The sequence below is a fragment of the Pristiophorus japonicus genome, chromosome 8, assembly GCF_044704955.1.
Source record: "Pristiophorus japonicus isolate sPriJap1 chromosome 8, sPriJap1.hap1, whole genome shotgun sequence".
Classification (NCBI taxonomy): domain Eukaryota; kingdom Metazoa; phylum Chordata; class Chondrichthyes; family Pristiophoridae; genus Pristiophorus; species Pristiophorus japonicus.
The window spans coordinates 175,848,490-175,872,503 of record NC_091984.1 but is presented as its reverse complement, the minus strand read 5'-3'; the positions used below and the strand labels follow the sequence as shown (position 1 = coordinate 175,872,503).

Here is a 24,014-nt window from a genome sequence, read left to right as displayed (position 1 = left end):
TAAGGTAAGGGTTACAGTCTTTGAGTTTGGCACCTTAAACCACTCGGCCACCCTGACAATGAACCGACTGTAACTGCAGAAAAGCGTGCTCCAATTCTGCACATTTACTGAGTTGCATCACAATCCTTCCTCCTGTGCAATCACACAACACGTACATTGTTACGACATCACTTAACAGGCAGCGCCAGTCATTAAGTTTATCATGCCTGCAATGCAACCAACACACGTATTTCTCACAACAGCTCGCATTTTGCCAGCTATCGGGTAAAATTTTCTGCAGTGTGTTGGCGCCTTTCATGTCCCAAAACGCTTTACAGCCAATGAAGTATTTTTAAAGTGAGTCACTGTTGTAATGTGGGAAATGGCGCAGCCAGTATGCACACAGCACGATCCCACAAACAGCAATGTGTTCATGACCAGATAATCTGTTTTTGTCAGTGATGTTGATATAGGAATAAATATTGAATGAATGTTGTAACTGGTTTGTCCCAACATGCACCTAATTTCTGTTGTTGCCCTGTGGATACGTAGGTTCCTGTGACCGGTATGTTGCAAAATCGTTTCTCGAGAGTTTACTGTCTACCACTTTAATTGCCTTAATTATTATTTTCCGCATGGCAAAGTCACATTTCACTCAACGGTCACTCGTTCCAGAACAGAAGCTGCTTCCAGTGGTAGCGTGGCCGAGCGGTCTAAGGCGCTGGATCCAGGTTCCAGTCTCTTCGGAGGCGTGGGTTCAAATCCCACCGCTGCCACAATTTTCCCTGCGTAACACTTGCATTCTGTCAGCACAAGCATGGGCACCTGTTTCACAATGGGGCCATTTTGGTGTGGAAAAGTAGTTGGACTGTGAGCGGTGCCTTTAGTTTGTTGGCAAATGGCAATACCATCGAAGAGTTTGATGTCACCACTTGAAAATTGAAGGCCAGTTGAGCATGCTTTTTGCACGCTGGCCGCATTTGTGTGGATAAAAAGTAAATGTCAGAAGTGGGATTGGAAACCACGCCGCTAGAAGTGGGCTTGGCATCCACGTCCCAGAATACACCAACCTTTGGTAAGGTAAGGGTTACAGTCTTTGAGTTTGGCACCTTAAACCACTCGGCCACCCTGACAATAACCGACTGTAACTGCAGAAAAGCGTGCTCCAATTCTGCACATTTACTGAGTTGCATCACAATCCTTCCTCCTGTGCAATCACACAACACGTACATTGTTACGACATCACTTAACAGGCAGCGCCAGTCATTAATTTTATCATGCCTGCAATGCAACCAACACACGTATTTCTCACAACAGCTCGCATTTTGCCAGCTATCGGGTAAAATTTTCTGCAGTGTGTTGGCGCCTTTCATGTCCCAAAACGCTTTACAGCCAATGAAGTATTTTTAAAGTGAGTCACTGTTGTAATGTGGGAAATGGCGCAGCCAGTATGCACACAGCACGATCCCACAAACAGCAATGTGTTCATGACCAGATAATCTGTTTTTGTCAGTGATGTTGATATAGGAATAAATATTGAATGAATGTTGTAACTGGTTTGTCCCAACATGCACCTAATTTCTGTTGTTGCCCTGTGGATACGTAGCTTCCTGTGACCGGTATGTTGCAAAATCGTTTCTCGAGAGTTTACTGTCTACCACTTTAATTGCCTTAATTATTATTTTCCGCATGGCAAAGTCACATTTCACTCAACGGTCACTCGTTCCAGAACAGAAACTGCTTCCAGTAGTAGCGTGGCCGAGCGGTGTAAGGCGCTGGATCCAGGTTCCAGTCTCTTCGGAGGCGTGGGTTCAAATCCCACCGCTGCCAGAATTTTCCCTGCGTAACACTTGCATTCTGTCAGCACAAGCATGGGCACCTGTTTCACAATGGGGCCATTTTGGTGTGGAAAAGTAGTTGGACTGTGAGCGGTGCCTTTAGTTTGTTGGCAAATGGCAATACCATCGAAGAGTTTGATGTCACCACTTGAAAATTGAAGGCCAGTTGAGCATGCTTTTTGCACGCTGGCCGGATTTGTGTGGATAAAAAGTAAATGTCAGAAGTGGGATTGGAAACCACGCCGCTAGAAGTGGGCTTGGCACCCACGTCCCAGAATACACCAACCTTTGGTAAGGTAAGGGTTACAGTCTTTGAGTTTGGCACCTTAAACCACTCGGCCACCCTGACAATGAACCGACTGTAACTGCAGAAAAGCGTGCTCCAATTCTGCACATTTACTGAGTTGCATCACAATCCTTCCTCCTGTGCAATCACACAACACGTACATTGTTACGACATCACTTAACAGGCAGCGCCAGTCATTAAGTTTATCATGCCTGCAATGCAACCAACACACGTATTTCTCACAACAGCTCGCATTTTGCCAGCTATCGGGTAAAATTTTCTGCAGTGTGTTGGCGCCTTTCATGTCCCAAAACGCTTTACAGCCAATGAAGTATTTTTAAAGTGAGTCACTGTTGTAATGTGGGAAATGGCGCAGCCAGTATGCACACAGCACGATCCCACAAACAGCAATGTGTTCATGACCAGATAATCTGTTTTTGTCAGTGATGTTGATATAGGAATAAATATTGAATGAATGTTGTAACTGGTTTGTCCCAACATGCACCTAATTTCTGTTGTTGCCCTGTGGATACGTAGGTTCCTGTGACCGGTATGTTGCAAAATCGTTTCTCGAGAGTTGACTGTCTACCACTTTAATTGCCTTAATTATTATTTTCCGCATGGCAAAGTCACATTTCACTCAACGGTCACTCGTTCCAGAACAGAAGCTGCTTGCAGTGGTAGCGTGGCCGAGCGGTCTAAGGCGCTGGATCCAGGTTCCAGTCTCTTCGGAGGCGTGGGTTCAAATCCCACCGCTGCCAGAATTTTCCCTGCGTAACACTTGCATTCTGTCAGCACAAGCATGGGCACCTGTTTCACAATGGGGCCATTTTGGTGTGGAAAAGTAGTTGGACTGTGAGCGGTGCCTTTAGTTTGTTGGCAAATGGCAATACCATCGAAGAGTTTGATGTCACCACTTGAAAATTGAAGGCCAGTTGAGCATGCTTTTTGCACGCTGGCCGGATTTGTGTGGATAAAAAGTAAATGTCAGAAGTGGGATTGGAAACCACGCCGCTAGAAGTGGGCTTGGCACCCACGTCCCAGAATACACCAACCTTTGGTAAGGTAAGGGTTACAGTCTTTGAGTTTGGCACCTTAAACCACTCGGCCACCCTGACAATGAACCGACTGTAACTGCAGAAAAGCGTGCTCCAATTCTGCACATTTACTGAGTTGCATCACAATCCTTCCTCCTGTGCAATCACACAACACGTACATTGTTACGACATCACTTAACAGGCAGCGCCAGTCATTAAGTTTATCATGCCTGCAATGCAACCAACACACGTATTTCTCACAACAGCTCGCATTTTGCCAGCTATCGGGTAAAATTTTCTGCAGTGTGTTGGCGCCTTTCATGTCCCAAAACGCTTTACAGCCAATGAAGTATTTTTAAAGTGAGTCACTGTTGTAATGTGGGAAATGGCGCAGCCAGTATGCACACAGCACGATCCCACAAACAGCAATGTGTTCATGACCAGATAATCTGTTTTTGTCAGTGATGTTGATATAGGAATAAATATTGAATGAATGTTGTAACTGGTTTGTCCCAACATGCACCTAATTTCTGTTGTTGCCCTGTGGATACGTAGGTTCCTGTGACCGGTATGTTGCAAAATCGTTTCTCGAGAGTTTACTGTCTACCACTTTAATTGCCTTAATTATTATTTTCCGCATGGCAAAGTCACATTTCACTCAACGGTCACTCGTTCCAGAACAGAAGCTGCTTGCAGTGGTAGCGTGGCCGAGCGGTCTAAGGCGCTGGATCCAGGTTCCAGTCTCTTCGGAGGCGTGGGTTCAAATCCCACCGCTGCCAGAATTTTCCCTGCGTAACACTTGCATTCTGTCAGCACAAGCATGGGCACCTGTTTCACAATGGGGCCATTTTGGTGTGGAAAAGTAGTTGGACTGTGAGCGGTGCCTTTAGTTTGTTGGCAAATGGCAATACCATCGAAGAGTTTGATGTCACCACTTGAAAATTGAAGGCCAGTTGAGCATGCTTTTTGCACGCTGGCCGCATTTGTGTGGATAAAAAGTAAATGTCAGAAGTAGGATTGGAAACCACGCCGCTAGAAGTGGGCTTGGCACCCACGTCCCAGAATACACCAACCTTTGGTAAGGTAAGGGTTACAGTCTTTGAGTTTGGCACCTTAAACCACTCGGCCACCCTGACAATGAACCGACTGTAACTGCAGAAAAGCGTGCTCCAATTCTGCACATTTACTGAGTTGCATCACAATCCTTCCTCCTGTGCAATCACACAACACGTACATTGTTACGACATCACTTAACAGGCAGCGCCAGTCATTAAGTTTATCATGCCTGCAATGCAACCAACACACGTATTTCTCACAACAGCTCGCATTTTGCCAGCTATCGGGTAAAATTTTCTGCAGTGTGTTGGCGCCTTTCATGTCCCAAAACGCTTTACAGCCAATGAAGTATTTTTAAAGTGAGTCACTGTTGTAATGTGGGAAATGGCGCAGCCAGTATGCACACAGCACGATCCCACAAACAGCAATGTGTTCATGACCAGATAATCTGTTTTTGTCAGTGATGTTGATATAGGAATAAATATTGAATGAATGTTGTAACTGGTTTGTCCCAACATGCACCTAATTTCTGTTGTTGCCCTGTGGATACGTAGGTTCCTGTGACCGGTATGTTGCAAAATCGTTTCTCGAGAGTTTACTGTCTACCACTTTAATTGCCTTAATTATTATTTTCCGCATGGCAAAGTCACATTTCACTCAACGGTCACTCGTTCCAGAACAGAAGCTGCTTCCAGTGGTAGCGTGGCCGAGCGGTCTAAGGCGCTGGATCCAGGTTCCAGTCTCTTCGGAGGCATGGGTTCAAATCCCACCGCTGCCACAATTTTCCCTGCGTAACACTTGCATTCTGTCAGCACAAGCATGGGCACCTGTTTCACAATGGGGCCATTTTGGTGTGGAAAAGTAGTTGGACTGTGAGCGGTGCCTTTAGTTTGTTGGCAAATGGCAATACCATCGAAGAGTTTGATGTCACCACTTGAAAATTGAAGGCCAGTTGAGCATGCTTTTTGCACGCTGGCCGCATTTGTGTGGATAAAAAGTAAATGTCAGAAGTGGGATTGGAAACCACGCCGCTCAAAGTGGGCTTGGCACCCACGTCCCAGAATACACCAACCTTTGGTAAGGTAAGGGTTACAGTCTTTGAGTTTGGCACCTTAAACCACTCGGCCACCCTGACAATGAACCGACTGCAACTGCAGAAAAGCGTGCTCCAATTCTGCACATTTACTGAGTTGCATCACAATCCTTCCTCCTGTGCAATCACACAACACGTACATTGTTACGACATCACTTAACAGGCAGCGCCAGTCATTAAGTTTATCATGCCTGCAATGCAACCAACACACGTATTTCTCACAACAGCTCGCATTTTGCCAGCTATCGGGTAAAATTTTCTGCAGTGTGTTGGCGCCTTTCATGTCCCAAAACGCTTTACAGCCAATGAAGTATTTTTAAAGTGAGTCACTGTTGTAATGTGGGAAATGGCGCAGCCAGTATGCACACAGCACGATCCCACAAACAGCAATGTGTTCATGACCAGATAATCTGTTTTTGTCAGTGATGTTGATATAGGAATAAATATTGAATGAATGTTGTAACTGGTTTGTCCCAACATGCACCTAATTTCTGTTGTTGCCCTGTGGATACGTAGGTTCCTGTGACCGGTATGTTGCAAAATCGTTTCTCGAGAGTTTACTGTCTACCACTTTAATTGCCTTAATTATTATTTTCCGCATGGCAAAGTCACATTTCACTCAACGGTCACTCGTTCCAGAACAGAAGCTGCTTCCAGTGGTAACGTGGCCGAGCGGTCTAAGGCGCTGGATCCAGGTTCCAGTCTCTTCGGAGGCGTGGGTTCAAATCCCACCGCTGCCAGAATTTTCCCTGCGTAACACTTGCATTCTGTCAGCACAAGCATGGGCACCTGTTTCACAATGGGGCCATTTTGGTGTGGAAAAGTAGTTGGACTGTGAGCGGTGCCTTTAGTTTGTTGGCAAATGGCAATACCATCGAAGAGTTTGATGTCACCACTTGAAAATTGAAGGCCAGTTGAGCATGCTTTTTGCACGCTGGCCGCATTTGTGTGGATAAAAAGTAAATGTCAGAAGTGGGATTGGAAACCACGCCGCTAGAAGTGGGCTTGGCACCCACGTCCCAGAATACACCAACCTTTGGTAAGGTAAGGGTTACAGTCTTTGAGTTTGGCACCTTAAACCACTCGGCCACCCTGACAATAACCGACTGTAACTGCAGAAAAGCGTGCTCCAATTCTGCACATTTACTGAGTTGCATCACAATCCTTCCTCCTGTGCAATCACACAACACGTACATTGTTACGACATCACTTAACAGGCAGCGCCAGTCATTAATTTTATCATGCCTGCAATGCAACCAACACACGTATTTCTCACAACAGCTCGCATTTTGCCAGCTATCGGGTAAAATTTTCTGCAGTGTGTTGGCGCCTTTCATGTCCCAAAACGCTTTACAGCCAATGAAGTATTTTTAAAGTGAGTCACTGTTGTAATGTGGGAAATGGCGCAGCCAGTATGCACACAGCACGATCCCACAAACAGCAATGTGTTCATGACCAGATAATCTGTTTTTGTCAGTGATGTTGATATAGGAATAAATATTGAATGAATGTTGTAACTGGTTTGTCCCAACATGCACCTAATTTCTGTTGTTGCCCTGTGGATACGTAGGTTCCTGTGACCGGTATGTTGCAAAATCGTTTCTCGAGAGTTTACTGTCTACCACTTTAATTGCCTTAATTATTATTTTCCGCATGGCAAAGTCACATTTCACTCAACGGTCACTCGTTCCAGAACAGAAACTGCTTCCAGTAGTAGCGTGGCCGAGCGGTGTAAGGCGCTGGATCCAGGTTCCAGTCTCTTCGGAGGCGTGGGTTCAAATCCCACCGCTGCCAGAATTTTCCCTGCGTAACACTTGCATTCTGTCAGCACAAGCATGGGCACCTGTTTCACAATGGGGCCATTTTGGTGTGGAAAAGTAGTTGGACTGTGAGCGGTGCCTTTAGTTTGTTGGCAAATGGCAATACCATCGAAGAGTTTGATGTCACCACTTGAAAATTGAAGGCCAGTTGAGCATGCTTTTTGCACGCTGGCCGCATTTGTGTGGATAAAAAGTAAATGTCAGAAGTGGGATTGGAAACCACGCCGCTAGAAGTGGGCTTGGCACCCACGTCCCAGAATACACCAACCTTTGGTAAGGTAAGGGTTACAGTCTTTGAGTTTGGCACCTTAAACCACTCGGCCACCCTGACAATGAACCGACTGTAACTGCAGAAAAGCGTGCTCCAATTCTGCACATTTACTGAGTTGCATCACAATCCTTCCTCCTGTGCAATCACACAACACGTACATTGTTACGACATCACTTAACAGGCAGCGCCAGTCATTAAGTTTATCATGCCTGCAATGCAACCAACACACGTATTTCTCACAACAGCTCGCATTTTGCCAGCTATCGGGTAAAATTTTCTGCAGTGTGTTGGCGCCTTTCATGTCCCAAAACGCTTTACAGCCAATGAAGTATTTTTAAAGTGAGTCACTGTTGTAATGTGGGAAATGGCGCAGCCAGTATGCACACAGCACGATCCCACAAACAGCAATGTGTTCATGACCAGATAATCTGTTTTTGTCAGTGATGTTGATATAGGAATAAATATTGAATGAATGTTGTAACTGGTTTGTCCCAACATGCACCTAATTTCTGTTGTTGCCCTGTGGATACGTAGGTTCCTGTGACCGGTATGTTGCAAAATCGTTTCTCGAGAGTTGACTGTCTACCACTTTAATTGCCTTAATTATTATTTTCCGCATGGCAAAGTCACATTTCACTCAACGGTCACTCGTTCCAGAACAGAAGCTGCTTCCAGTGGTAGCGTGGCCGAGCGGTGTAAGGTGCTGGATCCAGGTTCCAGTCTCTTCGGAGGCGTGGGTTCAAATCCCACCGCTGCCAGAATTTTCCCTGCGTAACACTTGCATTCTGTCAGCACAAGCATGGGCACCTGTTTCACAATGGGGCCATTTTGGTGTGGAAAAGTAGTTGGACTGTGAGCGGTGCCTTTAGTTTGTTGGCAAATGGCAATACCATCGAAGAGTTTGATGTCACCACTTGAAAATTGAAGGCCAGTTGAGCATGCTTTTTGCACGCTGGCCGCATTTGTGTGGATAAAAAGTAAATGTCAGAAGTGGGATTGGAAACCACGCCGCTAGAAGTGGGCTTGGCACCCACGTCCCAGAATACACCAACCTTTGGTAAGGTAAGGGTTACAGTCTTTGAGTTTGGCACCTTAAACCACTCGGCCACCCTGACAATGAACCGACTGTAACTGCAGAAAAGCGTGCTCCAATTCTGCACATTTACTGAGTTGCATCACAATCCTTCCTCCTGTGCAATCACACAACACGTACATTGTTACGACATCACTTAACAGGCAGCGCCAGTCATTAAGTTTATCATGCCTGCAATGCAACCAACACACGTATTTCTCACAACAGCTCGCATTTTGCCAGCTATCGGGTAAAATTTTCTGCAGTGTGTTGGCGCCTTTCATGTCCCAAAACGCTTTACAGCCAATGAAGTATTTTTAAAGTGAGTCACTGTTGTAATGTGGGAAATGGCGCAGCCAGTATGCACACAGCACGATCCCACAAACAGCAATGTGTTCATGACCAGATAATCTGTTTTTGTCAGTGATGTTGATATAGGAATAGATATTGAATGAATGTTGTAACTGGTTTGTCCCAACATGCACCTAATTTCTGTTGTTGCCCTGTGGATACGTAGGTTCCTGTGACCGGTATGTTGCAAAATCGTTTCTCGAGAGTTTACTGTCTACCACTTTAATTGCCTTAATTATTATTTTCCGCATGGCAAAGTCACATTTCACTCAACGGTCACTCGTTCCAGAACAGAAGCTGCTTCCAGTGGTAGCGTGGCCGAGCGGTCTAAGGCGCTGGATCCAGGTTCCAGTCTCTTCGGAGGCATGAGTTCAAATCCCACTGCTGCCACAATTTTCCCTGCGTAACACTTGCATTCTGTCAGCACAAGCATGGGCACCTGTTTCACAATGGGGCCATTTTGGTGTGGAAAAGTAGTTGGACTGTGAGCGGTGCCTTTAGTTTGTTGGCAAATGGCAATACCATCGAAGAGTTTGATGTCACCACTTGAAAATTGAAGGCCAGTTGAGCATGCTTTTTGCACGCTGGCCGGATTTGTGTGGATAAAAAGTAAATGTCAGAAGTGGGATTGGAAACCACGCCGCTAGAAGTGGGCTTGGCACCCACGTCCCAGAATACACCAACCTTTGGTAAGGTAAGGGTTACAGTCTTTGAGTTTGGCACCTTAAACCACTCGGCCACCCTGACAATGAACCGACTGTAACTGCAGAAAAGCGTGCTCCAATTCTGCACATTTACTGAGTTGCATCACAATCCTTCCTCCTGTGCAATCACACAACACGTACATTGTTACGACATCACTTAACAGGCAGCGCCAGTCATTAAGTTTATCATGCCTGCAATGCAACCAACACACGTATTTCTCACAACAGCTCGCATTTTGCCAGCTATCGGGTAAAATTTTCTGCAGTGTGTTGGCGCCTTTCATGTCCCAAAACGCTTTACAGCCAATGAAGTATTTTTAAAGTGAGTCACTGTTGTAATGTGGGAAATGGCGCAGCCAGTATGCACACAGCACGATCCCACAAACAGCAATGTGTTCATGACCAGATAATCTGTTTTTGTCAGTGATGTTGATATAGGAATAGATATTGAATGAATGTTGTAACTGGTTTGTCCCAACATGCACCTAATTTCTGTTGTTGCCCTGTGGATACGTAGGTTCCTGTGACCGGTATGTTGCAAAATCGTTTCTCGAGAGTTGACTGTCTACCACTTTAATTGCCTTAATTATTATTTTCCGCATGGCAAAGTCACATTTCACTCAACGGTCACTCGTTCCAGAACAGAAGCTGCTTCCAGTGGTAGCGTGGCCGAGCGGTCTAAGGCGCTGGATCCAGGTTCCAGTCTCTTCGGAGGCATGAGTTCAAATCCCACCGCTGCCACAATTTTCCCTGCGTAACACTTGCATTCTGTCAGCACAAGCATGGGCACCTGTTTCACAATGGGGCCATTTTGGTGTGGAAAAGTAGTTGGACTGTGAGCGGTGCCTTTAGTTTGTTGGCAAATGGCAATACCATCGAAGAGTTTGATGTCACCACTTGAAAATTGAAGGCCAGTTGAGCATGCTTTTTGCACGCTGGCCGCATTTGTGTGGATAAAAAGTAAATGTCAGAAGTGGGATTGGAAACCACGCCGCTAGAAGTGGGCTTGGCACCCACGTCCCAGAATACACCAACCTTTGGTAAGGTAAGGGTTACAGTCTTTGAGTTTGGCACCTTAAACCACTCGGCCACCCTGACAATAACCGACTGCAACTGCAGAAAAGCGTGCTCCAATTCTGCACATTTACTGAGTTGCATCACAATCCTTCCTCCTGTGCAATCACACAACACGTACATTGTTACGACATCACTTAACAGGCAGCGCCAGTCATTAAGTTTATCATGCCTGCAATGCAACCAACACACGTATTTCTCACAACAGCTCGCATTTTGCCAGCTATCGGGTAAAATTTTCTGCAGTGTGTTGGCGCCTTTCATGTCCCAAAACGCTTTACAGCCAATGAAGTATTTTTAAAGTGAGTCACTGTTGTAATGTGGGAAATGGCGCAGCCAGTATGCACACAGCACGATCCCACAAACAGCAATGTGTTCATGACCAGATAATCTGTTTTTGTCAGTGATGTTGATATAGGAATAAATATTGAATGAATGTTGTAACTGGTTTGTCCCAACATGCACCTAATTTCTGTTGTTGCCCTGTGGATACGTAGGTTCCTGTGACCGGTATGTTGCAAAATCGTTTCTCGAGAGTTTACTGTCTACCACTTTAATTGCCTTAATTATTATTTTCCGCATGGCAAAGTCACATTTCACTCAACGGTCACTCGTTCCAGAACAGAAGCTGCTTCCAGTGGTAGCGTGGCCGAGCGGTCTAAGGCGCTGGATCCAGGTTCCAGTCTCTTCGGAGGCATGAGTTCAAATCCCACCGCTGCCACAATTTTCCCTGCGTAACACTTGCATTCTGTCAGCACAAGCATGGGCACCTGTTTCACAATGGGGCCATTTTGGTGTGGAAAAGTAGTTGGACTGTGAGCGGTGCCTTTAGTTTGTTGGCAAATGGCAATACCATCGAAGAGTTTGATGTCACCACTTGAAAATTGAAGGCCAGTTGAGCATGCTTTTTGCACGCTGGCCGCATTTGTGTGGATAAAAAGTAAATGTCAGAAGTGGGATTGGAAACCACGCCGCTAGAAGTGGGCTTGGCACCCACGTCCCAGAATACACCAACCTTTGGTAAGGTAAGGGTTACAGTCTTTGAGTTTGGCACCTTAAACCACTCGGCCACCCTGACAATAACCGACTGTAACTGCAGAAAAGCGTGCTCCAATTCTGCACATTTACTGAGTTGCATCACAATCCTTCCTCCTGTGCAATCACACAACACGTACATTGTTACGACATCACTTAACAGGCAGCGCCAGTCATTAAGTTTATCATGCCTGCAATGCAACCAACACACGTATTTCTCACAACAGCTCGCATTTTGCCAGCTATCGGGTAAAATTTTCTGCAGTGTGTTGGCGCCTTTCATGTCCCAAAACGCTTTACAGCCAATGAAGTATTTTTAAAGTGAGTCACTGTTGTAATGTGGGAAATGGCGCAGCCAGTATGCACACAGCACGATCCCACAAACAGCAATGTGTTCATGACCAGATAATCTGTTTTTGTCAGTGATGTTGATATAGGAATAAATATTGAATGAATGTTGTAACTGGTTTGTCCCAACATGCACCTAATTTCTGTTGTTGCCCTGTGGATACGTAGGTTCCTGTGACCGGTATGTTGCAAAATCGTTTCTCGAGAGTTTACTGTCTACCACTTTAATTGCCTTAATTATTATTTTCCGCATGGCAAAGTCACATTTCACTCAACGGTCACTCGTTCCAGAACAGAAGCTGCTTCCAGTGGTAGCGTGGCCGAGCGGTCTAAGGCGCTGGATCCAGATTCCAGTCTCTTCGGAGGCGTGGGTTCAAATCCCACCGCTGCCACAATTTTCCCTGCGTAACACTTGCATTCTGTCAGCACAAGCATGGGCACCTGTTTCACAAATGGGGCCATTTTGGTGTGGAAAAGTAGTTGGACTGTGAGCGGTGCCTTTAGTTTGTTGGCAAATGGCAATACCATCGAAGAGTTTGATGTCACCACTTGAAAATTGAAGGCCAGTTGAGCATGCTTTTTGCACGCTGGCCGCATTTGTGTGGATAAAAAGTAAATGTCAGAAGTGGGATTGGAAACCACGCCGCTAGAAGTGGGCTTGGCACCCACGTCCCAGAATACACCAACCTTTGGTAAGGTAAGGGTTACAGTCTTTGAGTTTGGCACCTTAAACCACTCGGCCACCCTGACAATGAACCGACTGTAACTGCAGAAAAGCGTGCTCCAATTCTGCACATTTACTGAGTTGCATCACAATCCTTCCTCCTGTGCAATCACACAACACGTACATTGTTACGACATCACTTAACAGGCAGCGCCAGTCATTAAGTTTATCATGCCTGCAATGCAACCAACACACGTATTTCTCACAACAGCTCGCATTTTGCCAGCTATCGGGTAAAATTTTCTGCAGTGTGTTGGCGCCTTTCATGTCCCAAAACGCTTTACAGCCAATGAAGTATTTTTAAAGTGAGTCACTGTTGTAATGTGGGAAATGGCGCAGCCAGTATGCACACAGCACGATCCCACAAACAGCTATGTGTTCATGACCAGATAATCTGTTTTTGTCAGTGATGTTGATATAGGAATAAATATTGAATGAATGTTGTAACTGGTTTGTCCCAACATGCACCTAATTTCTGTTGTTGCCCTGTGGATACGAAGGTTCCTGTGACCGGTATGTTTCAAAATTGTTTCTCGAGAGTTTACTGTCTACCACTTTAATTGCCTTAATTATTATTTTCCGCATGGCAAAGTCACATTTCACTCAACGGTCACTCGTTCCAGAACAGAAGCTGCTTCCAGTGGTAGTGTGGCCGAGCGGTCTAGGGCGCTGGATCCAGGTTCCAGTCTCTTCGGAGGCGTGGGTTCAAATCCCACCGCTGCCAGAATTTTCCCTGCGTAACACTTGCATTCTGTCAGCACAAGCATGGGCACTTGTTTCACAATGGGGCCATTTTGGTGTGGAAAAGTAGTTGGACTGTGAGCGGTGCCTTTAGTTTGTTGGCAAATGGCAATACCATCGAAGAGTTTGATGTCACCACTTGAAAATTGAAGGCCAGTTGAGCATGCTTTTTGCACGCTGGCCGCATTTGTGTGGATAAAAAGTAAATGTCAGAAGTGGGATTGGAAACCACGCCGCTCGAAGTGGGCTTGGCACCCACGTCCCAGAATACACCAACCTTTGGTAAGGTAAGGGTTACAGTCTTTGAGTTTGGCACCTTAAACCACTCGGCCACCCTGACAATGAACCGACTGCAATTGCAGAAAAGCGTGCTCCAATTCTGCACATTTACTGAGTTGCATCACAATCCTTCCTCCTGTGCAATCACACAACACGTACATTGTTACGACATCACTTAACAGGCAGCGCCAGTCATTAAGTTTATCATGCCTGCAATGCAACCAACACACGTATTTCTCACAACAGCTCGCATTTTGCCAGCTATCGGGTAAAATTTTCTGCAGTGTGTTGGCGCCTTTCATGTCCCAAAACGCTTTACAGCCAATGAAGTATTTTTAAAGTGAGTCACTGTTGTAATGTGGGAAATGGCGCAGCCAGTATGCACACAGCACGATCCCACAAACAGCAATGTGTTCATGACCAGATAATCTGTTTTTGTCAGTGATGTTGATATAGGAATAAATATTGAATGAATGTTGTAACTGGTTTGTCCCAACATGCACCTAATTTCTGTTGTTGCCCTGTGGATACGTAGGTTCCTGTGACCGGTATGTTGCAAAATCGTTTCTCGAGAGTTTACTGCCTACCACTTTAATTGCCTTAATTATTATTTTCCGCATGGCAAATCACATTTCACTCAACGGTCACTCGTTCCAGAACAGAAGCTGCTTCCAGTGGTAGCGTGGCCGAGCGGTCTAAGGCGCTGGATCCAGGTTCCAGTCTCTTCGGAGGCGTGGGTTCAAATCCCACCGCTGCCACAATTTTCCTTGCATTCTGTCAGCACAAGCATGGGCACCTGTTTCACAAATGGGGCCATTTTGGTGTGGAAAAGTAGTTGGACTGTGAGCGGTGCCTTTAGTTTGTTGGCAAATGGCAATACCATCGAAGAGTTTGATGTCACCACTTGAAAATTGAAGGCCAGTTGAGCATGCTTTTTGCACGCTGGCCGCATTTGTGTGGATAAAAAGTAAATGTCAGAAGTGGGATTGGAAACCACGCCGCTAGAAGTGGGCTTGGCACCCACGTCCCAGAATACACCAACCTTTGGTAAGGTAAGGGTTACAGTCTTTGAGTTTGGCACCTGAAACCACTCGGCCACCCTGACAATGAACCGACTGTAACTGCAGAAAAGCGTGCTCCAATTCTGCACATTTACTGAGTTGCATCACAATCCTTCCTCCTGTGCAATCACACAACACGTACATTGTTACGACATCACTTAACAGGCAGCGCCAGTCATTAAGTTTATCATGCCTGCAATGCAACCAACACACGTATTTCTCACAACAGCTCGCATTTTGCCAGCTATCGGGTAAAATTTTCTGCAGTGTGTTGGCGCCTTTCATGTCCCAAAACGCTTTACAGCCAATGAAGTATTTTTAAAGTGAGTCACTGTTGTAATGTGGGAAATGGCGCAGCCAGTATGCACACAGCACGATCCCACAAACAGCAATGTGTTCATGACCAGATAATCTGTTTTTGTCAGTGATGTTGATATAGGAATAAATATTGAATGAATGTTGTAACTGGTTTGTCCCAACATGCACCTAATTTCTGTTGTTGCCCTGTGGATACGTAGGTTCCTGTGACCGGTATGTTGCAAAATCGTTTCTCGAGAGTTTACTGTCTACCACTTTAATTGCCTTAATTATTATTTTCCGCATGGCAAAGTCACATTTCACTCAACGGTCACTCGTTCCAGAACAGAAGCTGCTTCCAGTGGTAGCGTGGCCGAGCGGTCTAGGGCGCTGGATCCAGGTTCCAGTCTCTTCGGAGGCGTGGGTTCAAATCCCACCGCTGCCAGAATTTTCCCTGCGTAACACTTGCATTCTGTCAGCACAAGCATGGGCACCTGTTTCACAATGGGGCCATTTTGGTGTGGAAAAGTAGTTGGACTGTGAGCGGTGCCTTTAGTTTGTTGGCAAATGGCAATACCATCGAAGAGTTTGATGTCACCACTTGAAAATTGAAGGCCAGTTGAGCATGCTTTTTGCACGCTGGCCGCATTTGTGTGGATAAAAAGTAAATGTCAGAAGTGGGATTGGAAACCACGCCGCTAGAAGTGGGCTTGGCACCCACGTCCCAGAATACACCAACCTTTGGTAAGGTAAGGGTTACAGTCTTTGAGTTTGGCACCTTAAACCACTCGGCCACCCTGACAATGAACCGACTGTAACTGCAGAAAAGCGTGCTCCAATTCTGCACATTTACTGAGTTGCATCACAATCCTTCCTCCTGTGCAATCACACAACACGTACATTGTTACGACATCACTTAACAGGCAGCGCCAGTCATTAAGTTTATCATGCCTGCAATGCAACCAACACACGTATTTCTCACAACAGCTCGCATTTTGCCAGCTATCGGGTAAAATTTTCTGCAGTGTGTTGGCGCCTTTCATGTCCCAAAACGCTTTACAGCCAATGAAGTATTTTTAAAGTGAGTCACTGTTGTAATGTGGGAAATGGCGCAGCCAGTATGCACACAGCACGATCCCACAAACAGCAATGTGTTCATGACCAGATAATCTGTTTTTGTCAGTGATGTTGATATAGGAATAAATATTGAATGAATGTTGTAACTGGTTTGTCCCAACATGCACCTAATTTCTGTTGTTGCCCTGTGGATACGTAGGTTCCTGTGACCGGTATGTTGCAAAATCGTTTCTCGAGAGTTTACTGCCTACCACTTTAATTGCCTTAATTATTATTTTCCGCATGGCAAATCACATTTCACTCAACGGTCACTCGTTCCAGAACAGAAGCTGCTTCCAGTGGTAGCGTGGCCGAGCGGTCTAAGGCGCTGGATCCAGGTTCCAGTCTCTTCGGAGGCGTGGGTTCAAATCCCACCGCTGCCACAATTTTCCTTGCATTCTGTCAGCACAAGCATGGGCACCTGTTTCACAAATGGGGCCATTTTGGTGTGGAAAAGTAGTTGGACTGTGAGCGGTGCCTTTAGTTTGTTGGCAAATGGCAATACCATCGAAGAGTTTGATGTCACCACTTGAAAATTGAAGGCCAGTTGAGCATGCTTTTTGCACGCTGGCCGCATTTGTGTGGATAAAAAGTAAATGTCAGAAGTGGGATTGGAAACCACGCCGCTAGAAGTGGGCTTGGCACCCACGTCCCAGAATACACCAACCTTTGGTAAGGTAAGGGTTACAGTCTTTGAGTTTGGCACCTTAAGCCACTCGGCCACCCTGACAATGAACCGACTGTAACTGCAGAAAAGCGTGCTCCAATTCTGCACATTTACTGAGTTGCATCACAATCCTTCCTCCTGTGCAATCACACAACACGTACATTGTTACGACATCACTTAACAGGCAGCGCCAGTCATTAAGTTTATCATGCCTGCAATGCAACCAACACACGTATTTCTCACAACAGCTCGCATTTTGCCAGCTATCGGGTAAAATTTTCTGCAGTGTGTTGGCGCCTTTCATGTCCCAAAACGCTTTACAGCCAATGAAGTATTTTTAAAGTGAGTCACTGTTGTAATGTGGGAAATGGCGCAGCCAGTATGCACACAGCACGATCCCACAAACAGCAATGTGTTCATGACCAGATAATCTGTTTTTGTCAGTGATGTTGATATAGGATTAAATATTGAATGAATGTTGTAACTGGTTTGTCCCAACATGCACCTAATTTCTGTTGTTGCCCTGTGGATACGTAGGTTCCTGTGACCGGTATGTTGCAAAATCGTTTCTCGAGAGTTTACTGTCTACCACTTTAATTGCCTTAATTATTATTTTCCGCATGGCAAAGTCACATTTCACTCAACGGTCACTCGTTCCAGAACAGAAGCTGCTTCCAGTGGTAGCGTGGCCGAGCGGTCTAGGGCGCTGGATCCAGGTTCCAGTCTCTTCGGAGGCGTGGGTTCAAATCCCACCGCTGCCAGAATTTTCCCTGCGTAACACTTTCATTCTGTCAGCACAAGCATGGGCACCTGTTTCACAATGGGGCCATTTTGGTGTGGAAAAGTAGTTGGACTGTGAGCGGTGCCTTTAGTTTGTTGGCAAATGGCAATACCATCGAAGAGTTTGATGTCACCACTTGAAAATTGAAGGCCAGTTGAGCATGCTTTTTGCACGCTGGCCGCATTTGTGTGGATAAAAAGTAAATGTCAGAAGTGGGATTGGAAACCACGCCGCTAGAAGTGGGCTTGGCACCCACGTCCCAGAATACACCAACCTTTGGTAAGGTAAGGGTTACAGTCTTTGAGTTTGGCACCTTAAACCACTCGGCCACCCTGACAATGAACCGACTGTAACTGCAGAAAAGCGTGCTCCAATTCTGCACATTTACTGAGTTGCATCACAATCCTTCCTCCTGTGCAATCACACAACACGTACATTGTTACGACATCACTTAACAGGCAGCGCCAGTCATTAAGTTTATCATGCCTGCAATGCAACCAACACACGTATTTCTCACAACAGCTCGCATTTTGCCAGCTATCGGGTAAAATTTTCTGCAGTGTGTTGGCGCCTTTCATGTCCCAAAACGCTTTACAGCCAATGAAGTATTTTTAAAGTGAGTCACTGTTGTAATGTGGGAAATGGCGCAGCCAGTATGCACACAGCACGATCCCACAAACAGCAATGTGTTCATGACCAGATAATCTGTTTTTGTCAGTGATGTTGATATAGGAATAAATATTGAATGAATGTTGTAACTGGTTTGTCCCAACATGCACCTAATTTCTGTTGTTGCCCTGTGGATACGTAGGTTCCTGTGACCGGTATGTTGCAAAATCGTTTCTCGAGGGTTTACTGTCTACCACTTTAATTGCCTTAATTATTATTTTCCGCATGGCAAAGTCACATTTCACTCAACGGTCACTCGTTCCAGAACAGAAGCTGCTTCCAGTGGTAGCGTGGCCGAGCGGTCTAAGGCGCTGGATCCAGGTTCCAGTCTCTTCGGAGGCGTGGGTTCAAATCCCACCGCTGCCACAATTTTCCCTGCGTAACACTTGCATTCTGTCAGGACAAGCATGGGCACCTGTTTCACAATGGGGCCATTTTGGTGTGGAAAAGTAGTTGGACTGTGAGCGGTGCCTTTAGTTTGTTGGCAAATGGCAATACCATCGAAGAGTTTGATGTCACCACTTGAAAATTGAAGGCCAGTTGAGCATGCTTTTTGCACGCTGGCCGCATTTGTGTGGATAAAAAGTAAATGTCAGAAGTGGGATTGGAAACCACGCCGCTAGAAGTGGGCTTGGCACCCACGTCCCAGAATACACCAACCTTTGGTAAGGTAAGGGTTACAGTCTTTGAGTTTGGCACCTTAAACCACTCGGCCACCCTGACAATGAACCGACTGTAACTGCAGAAAAGCGTGCTCCAATTCTGCACATTTACTGAGTTGCATCACAATCCTTCCTCCTGTGCAATCACACAACACGTACATTGTTACGACATCACTTAACAGGCAGCGCCAGTCATTAAGTTTATCATGCCTGCAATGCAACCAACACACGTATTTCTCACAACAGCTCGCATTTTGCCAGCTATCGGGTAAAATTTTCTGCAGTGTGTTGGCGCCTTTCATGTCCCAAAACGCTTTACAGCCAATGAAGTATTTTTAAAGTGAGTCACTGTTGTAATGTGGGAAATGGCGCAGCCAGTATGCACACAGCACGATCCCACAAACAGCAATGTGTTCATGACCAGATAATCTGTTTTTGTCAGTGATGTTGATATAGGAATAAATATTGAATGAATGTTGTAACTGGTTTGTCCCAACATGCACCTAATTTCTGTTGTTGCCCTGTGGATACGTAGGTTCCTGTGACCGGTATGTTGCAAAATCGTTTCTCGAGGGTTTACTGTCTACCACTTTAATTGCCTTAATTATTATTTTCCGCATGGCAAAGTCACATTTCACTCAACGGTCACTCGTTCCAGAACAGAAGCTGCTTCCAGTGGTAGCGTGGCCGAGCGGTCTAAGGCGCTGGATCCAGGTTCCAGTCTCTTCGGAGGCGTGGGTTCAAATCCCACCGCTGCCACAATTTTCCCTGCGTAACACTTGCATTCTGTCAGGACAAGCATGGGCACCTGTTTCACAATGGGGCCATTTTGGTGTGGAAAAGTAGTTGGACTGTGAGCGGTGCCTTTAGTTTGTTGGCAAATGGCAATACCATCGAAGAGTTTGATGTCACCACTTGAAAATTGAAGGCCAGTTGAGCATGCTTTTTGCACGCTGGCCGCATTTGTGTGGATAAAAAGTAAATGTCAGAAGTGGGATTGGAAACCACGCCGCTAGAAGTGGGCTTGGCACCCACGTCCCAGAATACACCAACCTTTGGTAAGGTAAGGGTTACAGTCTTTGAGTTTGGCACCTTAAACCACTCGGCCACCCTGACAATGAACCGACTGTAACTGCAGAAAAGCGTGCTCCAATTCTGCACATTTACTGAGTTGCATCACAATCCTTCCTCCTGTGCAATCACACAACACGTACATTGTTACGACATCACTTAACAGGCAGCGCCAGTCATTAAGTTTATCATGCCTGCAATGCAACCAACACACGTATTTCTCACAACAGCTCGCATTTTGCCAGCTATCGGGTAAAATTTTCTGCAGTGTGTTGGCGCCTTTCATGTCCCAAAACGCTTTACAGCCAATGAAGTATTTTTAAAGTGAGTCACTGTTGTAATGTGGGAAATGGCGCAGCCAGTATGCACACAGCACGATCCCACAAACAGCAATGTGTTCATGACCAGATAATCTGTTTTTGTCAGTGATGTTGATATAGGAATAAATATTGAATGAATGTTGTAACTGGTTTGTCCCAACATGCACCTAATTTCTGTTGTTGCCCTGTGGATACGTAGGTTCCTGTGACCGGTATGTTGCAAAATCGTTTCTCGAGGGTTTACTGTCTACCACTTTAATTGCCTTAATTATTATTTTCCGCATGGCAAAGTCACATTTCACTCAACGGTCACTCGTTCCAGAACAGAAGCTGCTTCCAGTGGTAGCGTGGCCGAGCGGTCTAAGGCGCTGGATCCAGGTTCCAGTCTCTTCGGAGGCGTGGGTTCAAATCCCACCGCTGCCACAATTTTCCCTGCGTAACACTTGCATTCTGTCAGGACAAGCATGGGCACCTGTTTCACAATGGGGCCATTTTGGTGTGGAAAAGTAGTTGGACTGTGAGCGGTGCCTTTAGTTTGTTGGCAAATGGCAATACCATCGAAGAGTTTGATGTCACCACTTGAAAATTGAAGGCCAGTTGAGCATGCTTTTTGCACGCTGGCCGCATTTGTGTGGATAAAAAGTAAATGTCAGAAGTGGGATTGGAAACCACGCCGCTAGAAGTGGGCTTGGCACCCACGTCCCAGAATACACCAACCTTTGGTAAGGTAAGGGTTACAGTCTTTGAGTTTGGCACCTTAAGCCACTCGGCCACCCTGACAATGAACCGACTGTAACTGCAGAAAAGCGTGCTCCAATTCTGCACATTTACTGAGTTGCATCACAATCCTTCCTCCTGTGCAATCACACAACACGTACATTGTTACGACATCACTTAACAGGCAGCGCCAGTCATTAAGTTTATCATGCCTGCAATGCAACCAACACACGTATTTCTCACAACAGCTCGCATTTTGCCAGCTATCGGGTAAAATTTTCTGCAGTGTGTTGGCGCCTTTCATGTCCCAAAACGCTTTACAGCCAATGAAGTATTTTTAAAGTGAGTCACTGTTGTAATGTGGGAAATGGCGCAGCCAGTATGCACACAGCACGATCCCACAAACAGCAATGTGTTCATGACCAGATAATCTGTTTTTGTCAGTGATGTTGATATAGGATTAAATATTGAATGAATGTTGTAACTGGTTTGTCCCAACATGCACCTAATTTCTGTTGTTGCCCTGTGGATACGTAGGTTCCTGTGACCGGTATGTTGCAAAATCGTTTCTCGAGAGTTGACTGTCTACCACTTTAATTGCCTTAATTATTATTTTCCGCATGGCAAAGTCACATTTCACTCAACGGTCACTCGTTCCAGAACAGAAGCTGCTTCCAGTGGTAGCGTGGCCGAGCGGTCTAAGGCGCTGGATCCAGGTTCCAGTCTCTTCGGAGGCGTGGGTTCAAATCCCACCGCTGCCACAATTTTCCCTGCGTAACACTTGCATTCTGTCAGCACAAGCATGGGCACCTGTTTCACAATGGGGCCATTTTGGTGTGGAAAAGTAGTTGGACTGTGAGCGGTGCCTTTAGTTTGTTGGCAAATGGCAATACCATCGAAGAGTTTGATGTCACCACTTGAAAATTGAAGGCCAGTTGAGCATGCTTTTTGCACGCTGGCCGCATTTGTGTGGATAAAAAGTAAATGTCAGAAGTGGGATTGGAAACCACGCCGCTAGAAGTGGGCTTGGCACCCACGTCCCAGAATACACCAACCTTTGGTAAGGTAAGGGTTACAGTCTTTGAGTTTGGCACCTTAAACCACTCGGCCACCCTGACAATGAACCGACTGTAACTGCAGAAAAGCGTGCTCCAATTCTGCACATTTACTGAGTTGCATCACAATCCTTCCTCCTGTGCAATCACACAACACGTACATTGTTACGACATCACTTAACAGGCAGCGCCAGTCATTAAGTTTATCATGCCTGCAATGCAACCAACACACGTATTTCTCACAACAGCTCGCATTTTGCCAGCTATCGGGTAAAATTTTCTGCAGTGTGTTGGCGCCTTTCATGTCCCAAAACGCTTTACAGCCAATGAAGTATTTTTAAAGTGAGTCACTGTTGTAATGTGGGAAATGGCGCAGCCAGTATGCACACAGCACGATCCCACAAACAGCAATGTGTTCATGACCAGATAATCTGTTTTTGTCAGTGATGTTGATATAGGAATAAATATTGAATGAATGTTGTAACTGGTTTGTCCCAACATGCACCTAATTTCTGTTGTTGCCCTGTGGATACGTAGGTTCCTGTGACCGGTATGTTGCAAAATCGTTTCTCGAGGGTTTACTGTCTACCACTTTAATTGCCTTAATTATTATTTTCCGCATGGCAAAGTCACATTTCACTCAACGGTCACTCGTTCCAGAACAGAAGCTGCTTCCAGTGGTAGCGTGGCCGAGCGGTCTAAGGCGCTGGATCCAGGTTCCAGTCTCTTCGGAGGCGTGGGTTCAAATCCCACCGCTGCCACAATTTTCCCTGCGTAACACTTGCATTCTGTCAGGACAAGCATGGGCACCTGTTTCACAATGGGGCCATTTTGGTGTGGAAAAGTAGTTGGACTGTGAGCGGTGCCTTTAGTTTGTTGGCAAATGGCAATACCATCGAAGAGTTTGATGTCACCACTTGAAAATTGAAGGCCAGTTGAGCATGCTTTTTGCACGCTGGCCGCATTTGTGTGGATAAAAAGTAAATGTCAGAAGTGGGATTGGAAACCACGCCGCTAGAAGTTGGCTTGGCACCCACGTCCCAGAATACACCAACCTTTGGTAAGGTAAGGGTTACAGTCTTTGAGTTTGGCACCTTAAACCACTCGGCCACCCTGACAATGAACCGACTGTAACTGCAGAAAAGCGTGCTCCAATTCTGCACATTTACTGAGTTGCATCACAATCCTTCCTCCTGTGCAATCACACAACACGTACATTGTTACGACATCACTTAACAGGCAGCGCCAGTCATTAAGTTTATCATGCCTGCAATGCAACCAACACACGTATTTCTCACAACAGCTCGCATTTTGCCAGCTATCGGGTAAAATTTTCTGCAGTGTGTTGGCGCCTTTCATGTCCCAAAACGCTTTACAGCCAATGAAGTATTTTTAAAGTGAGTCACTGTTGTAATGTGGGAAATGGCGCAGCCAGTATGCACACAGCACGATCCCACAAACAGCAATGTGTTCATGACCAGATAATCTGTTTTTGTCAGTGATGTTGATATAGGAATAAATATTGAATGAATGTTGTAACTGGTTTGTCCCAACATGCACCTAATTTCTGTTGTTGCCCTGTGGATACGTAGGTTCCTGTGACCGGTATGTTGCAAAATCGTTTCTCGAGGGTTTACTGTCTACCACTTTAATTGCCTTAATTATTATTTTCCGCATGGCAAAGTCACATTTCACTCAACGGTCACTCGTTCCAGAACAGAAGCTGCTTCCAGTGGTAGCGTGGCCGAGCGGTCTAAGGCGCTGGATCCAGGTTCCAGTCTCTTCGGAGGCGTGGGTTCAAATCCCACCGCTGCCACAATTTTCCCTGCGTAACACTTGCATTCTGTCAGGACAAGCATGGGCACCTGTTTCACAATGGGGCCATTTTGG

General features: G+C 45.8%; 17 non-coding genes across 17 annotated transcripts; all 17 read left to right on the top strand.

The window, feature by feature from the left end:
* The first annotated feature begins 673 nt into the window (after positions 1-673).
* On the top strand, positions 674-755 carry trnal-cag (transfer RNA leucine (anticodon CAG)). The gene has a single exon. It is a non-coding gene; the product is annotated as a tRNA-Leu (tRNA).
* Positions 756-1,727: 972 nt separating this feature from the next.
* On the top strand, positions 1,728-1,809 carry trnal-cag (transfer RNA leucine (anticodon CAG)). Its single transcript has one exon. It is a non-coding gene; the product is annotated as a tRNA-Leu (tRNA).
* A 973-nt stretch (positions 1,810-2,782) lies between these two features.
* Positions 2,783-2,864, top strand: trnal-cag (transfer RNA leucine (anticodon CAG)). The gene has a single exon. It is a non-coding gene; the product is annotated as a tRNA-Leu (tRNA).
* Positions 2,865-3,837: 973 nt separating this feature from the next.
* On the top strand, positions 3,838-3,919 carry trnal-cag (transfer RNA leucine (anticodon CAG)). The gene has a single exon. It is a non-coding gene; the product is annotated as a tRNA-Leu (tRNA).
* A 973-nt stretch (positions 3,920-4,892) lies between these two features.
* trnal-cag (transfer RNA leucine (anticodon CAG)) lies at positions 4,893-4,974 on the top strand. Its single transcript has one exon. It is a non-coding gene; the product is annotated as a tRNA-Leu (tRNA).
* Positions 4,975-5,947: 973 nt separating this feature from the next.
* Positions 5,948-6,029, top strand: trnal-cag (transfer RNA leucine (anticodon CAG)). Its single transcript has one exon. It is a non-coding gene; the product is annotated as a tRNA-Leu (tRNA).
* Positions 6,030-7,001: 972 nt separating this feature from the next.
* Positions 7,002-7,083, top strand: trnal-cag (transfer RNA leucine (anticodon CAG)). Its single transcript has one exon. It is a non-coding gene; the product is annotated as a tRNA-Leu (tRNA).
* A 973-nt stretch (positions 7,084-8,056) lies between these two features.
* Positions 8,057-8,138, top strand: trnal-cag (transfer RNA leucine (anticodon CAG)). Its single transcript has one exon. It is a non-coding gene; the product is annotated as a tRNA-Leu (tRNA).
* A 4,136-nt stretch (positions 8,139-12,274) lies between these two features.
* On the top strand, positions 12,275-12,356 carry trnal-cag (transfer RNA leucine (anticodon CAG)). The gene has a single exon. It is a non-coding gene; the product is annotated as a tRNA-Leu (tRNA).
* Positions 12,357-14,384: 2,028 nt separating this feature from the next.
* trnal-cag (transfer RNA leucine (anticodon CAG)) lies at positions 14,385-14,466 on the top strand. Its single transcript has one exon. It is a non-coding gene; the product is annotated as a tRNA-Leu (tRNA).
* A 2,017-nt stretch (positions 14,467-16,483) lies between these two features.
* Positions 16,484-16,565, top strand: trnal-cag (transfer RNA leucine (anticodon CAG)). The gene has a single exon. It is a non-coding gene; the product is annotated as a tRNA-Leu (tRNA).
* Positions 16,566-18,583: 2,018 nt separating this feature from the next.
* On the top strand, positions 18,584-18,665 carry trnal-cag (transfer RNA leucine (anticodon CAG)). The gene has a single exon. It is a non-coding gene; the product is annotated as a tRNA-Leu (tRNA).
* Positions 18,666-19,638: 973 nt separating this feature from the next.
* trnal-cag (transfer RNA leucine (anticodon CAG)) lies at positions 19,639-19,720 on the top strand. Its single transcript has one exon. It is a non-coding gene; the product is annotated as a tRNA-Leu (tRNA).
* Positions 19,721-20,693: 973 nt separating this feature from the next.
* Positions 20,694-20,775, top strand: trnal-cag (transfer RNA leucine (anticodon CAG)). The gene has a single exon. It is a non-coding gene; the product is annotated as a tRNA-Leu (tRNA).
* A 973-nt stretch (positions 20,776-21,748) lies between these two features.
* On the top strand, positions 21,749-21,830 carry trnal-cag (transfer RNA leucine (anticodon CAG)). Its single transcript has one exon. It is a non-coding gene; the product is annotated as a tRNA-Leu (tRNA).
* Positions 21,831-22,803: 973 nt separating this feature from the next.
* On the top strand, positions 22,804-22,885 carry trnal-cag (transfer RNA leucine (anticodon CAG)). The gene has a single exon. It is a non-coding gene; the product is annotated as a tRNA-Leu (tRNA).
* Positions 22,886-23,858: 973 nt separating this feature from the next.
* trnal-cag (transfer RNA leucine (anticodon CAG)) lies at positions 23,859-23,940 on the top strand. Its single transcript has one exon. It is a non-coding gene; the product is annotated as a tRNA-Leu (tRNA).
* The last annotated feature ends 74 nt before the right edge of the window (positions 23,941-24,014 follow it).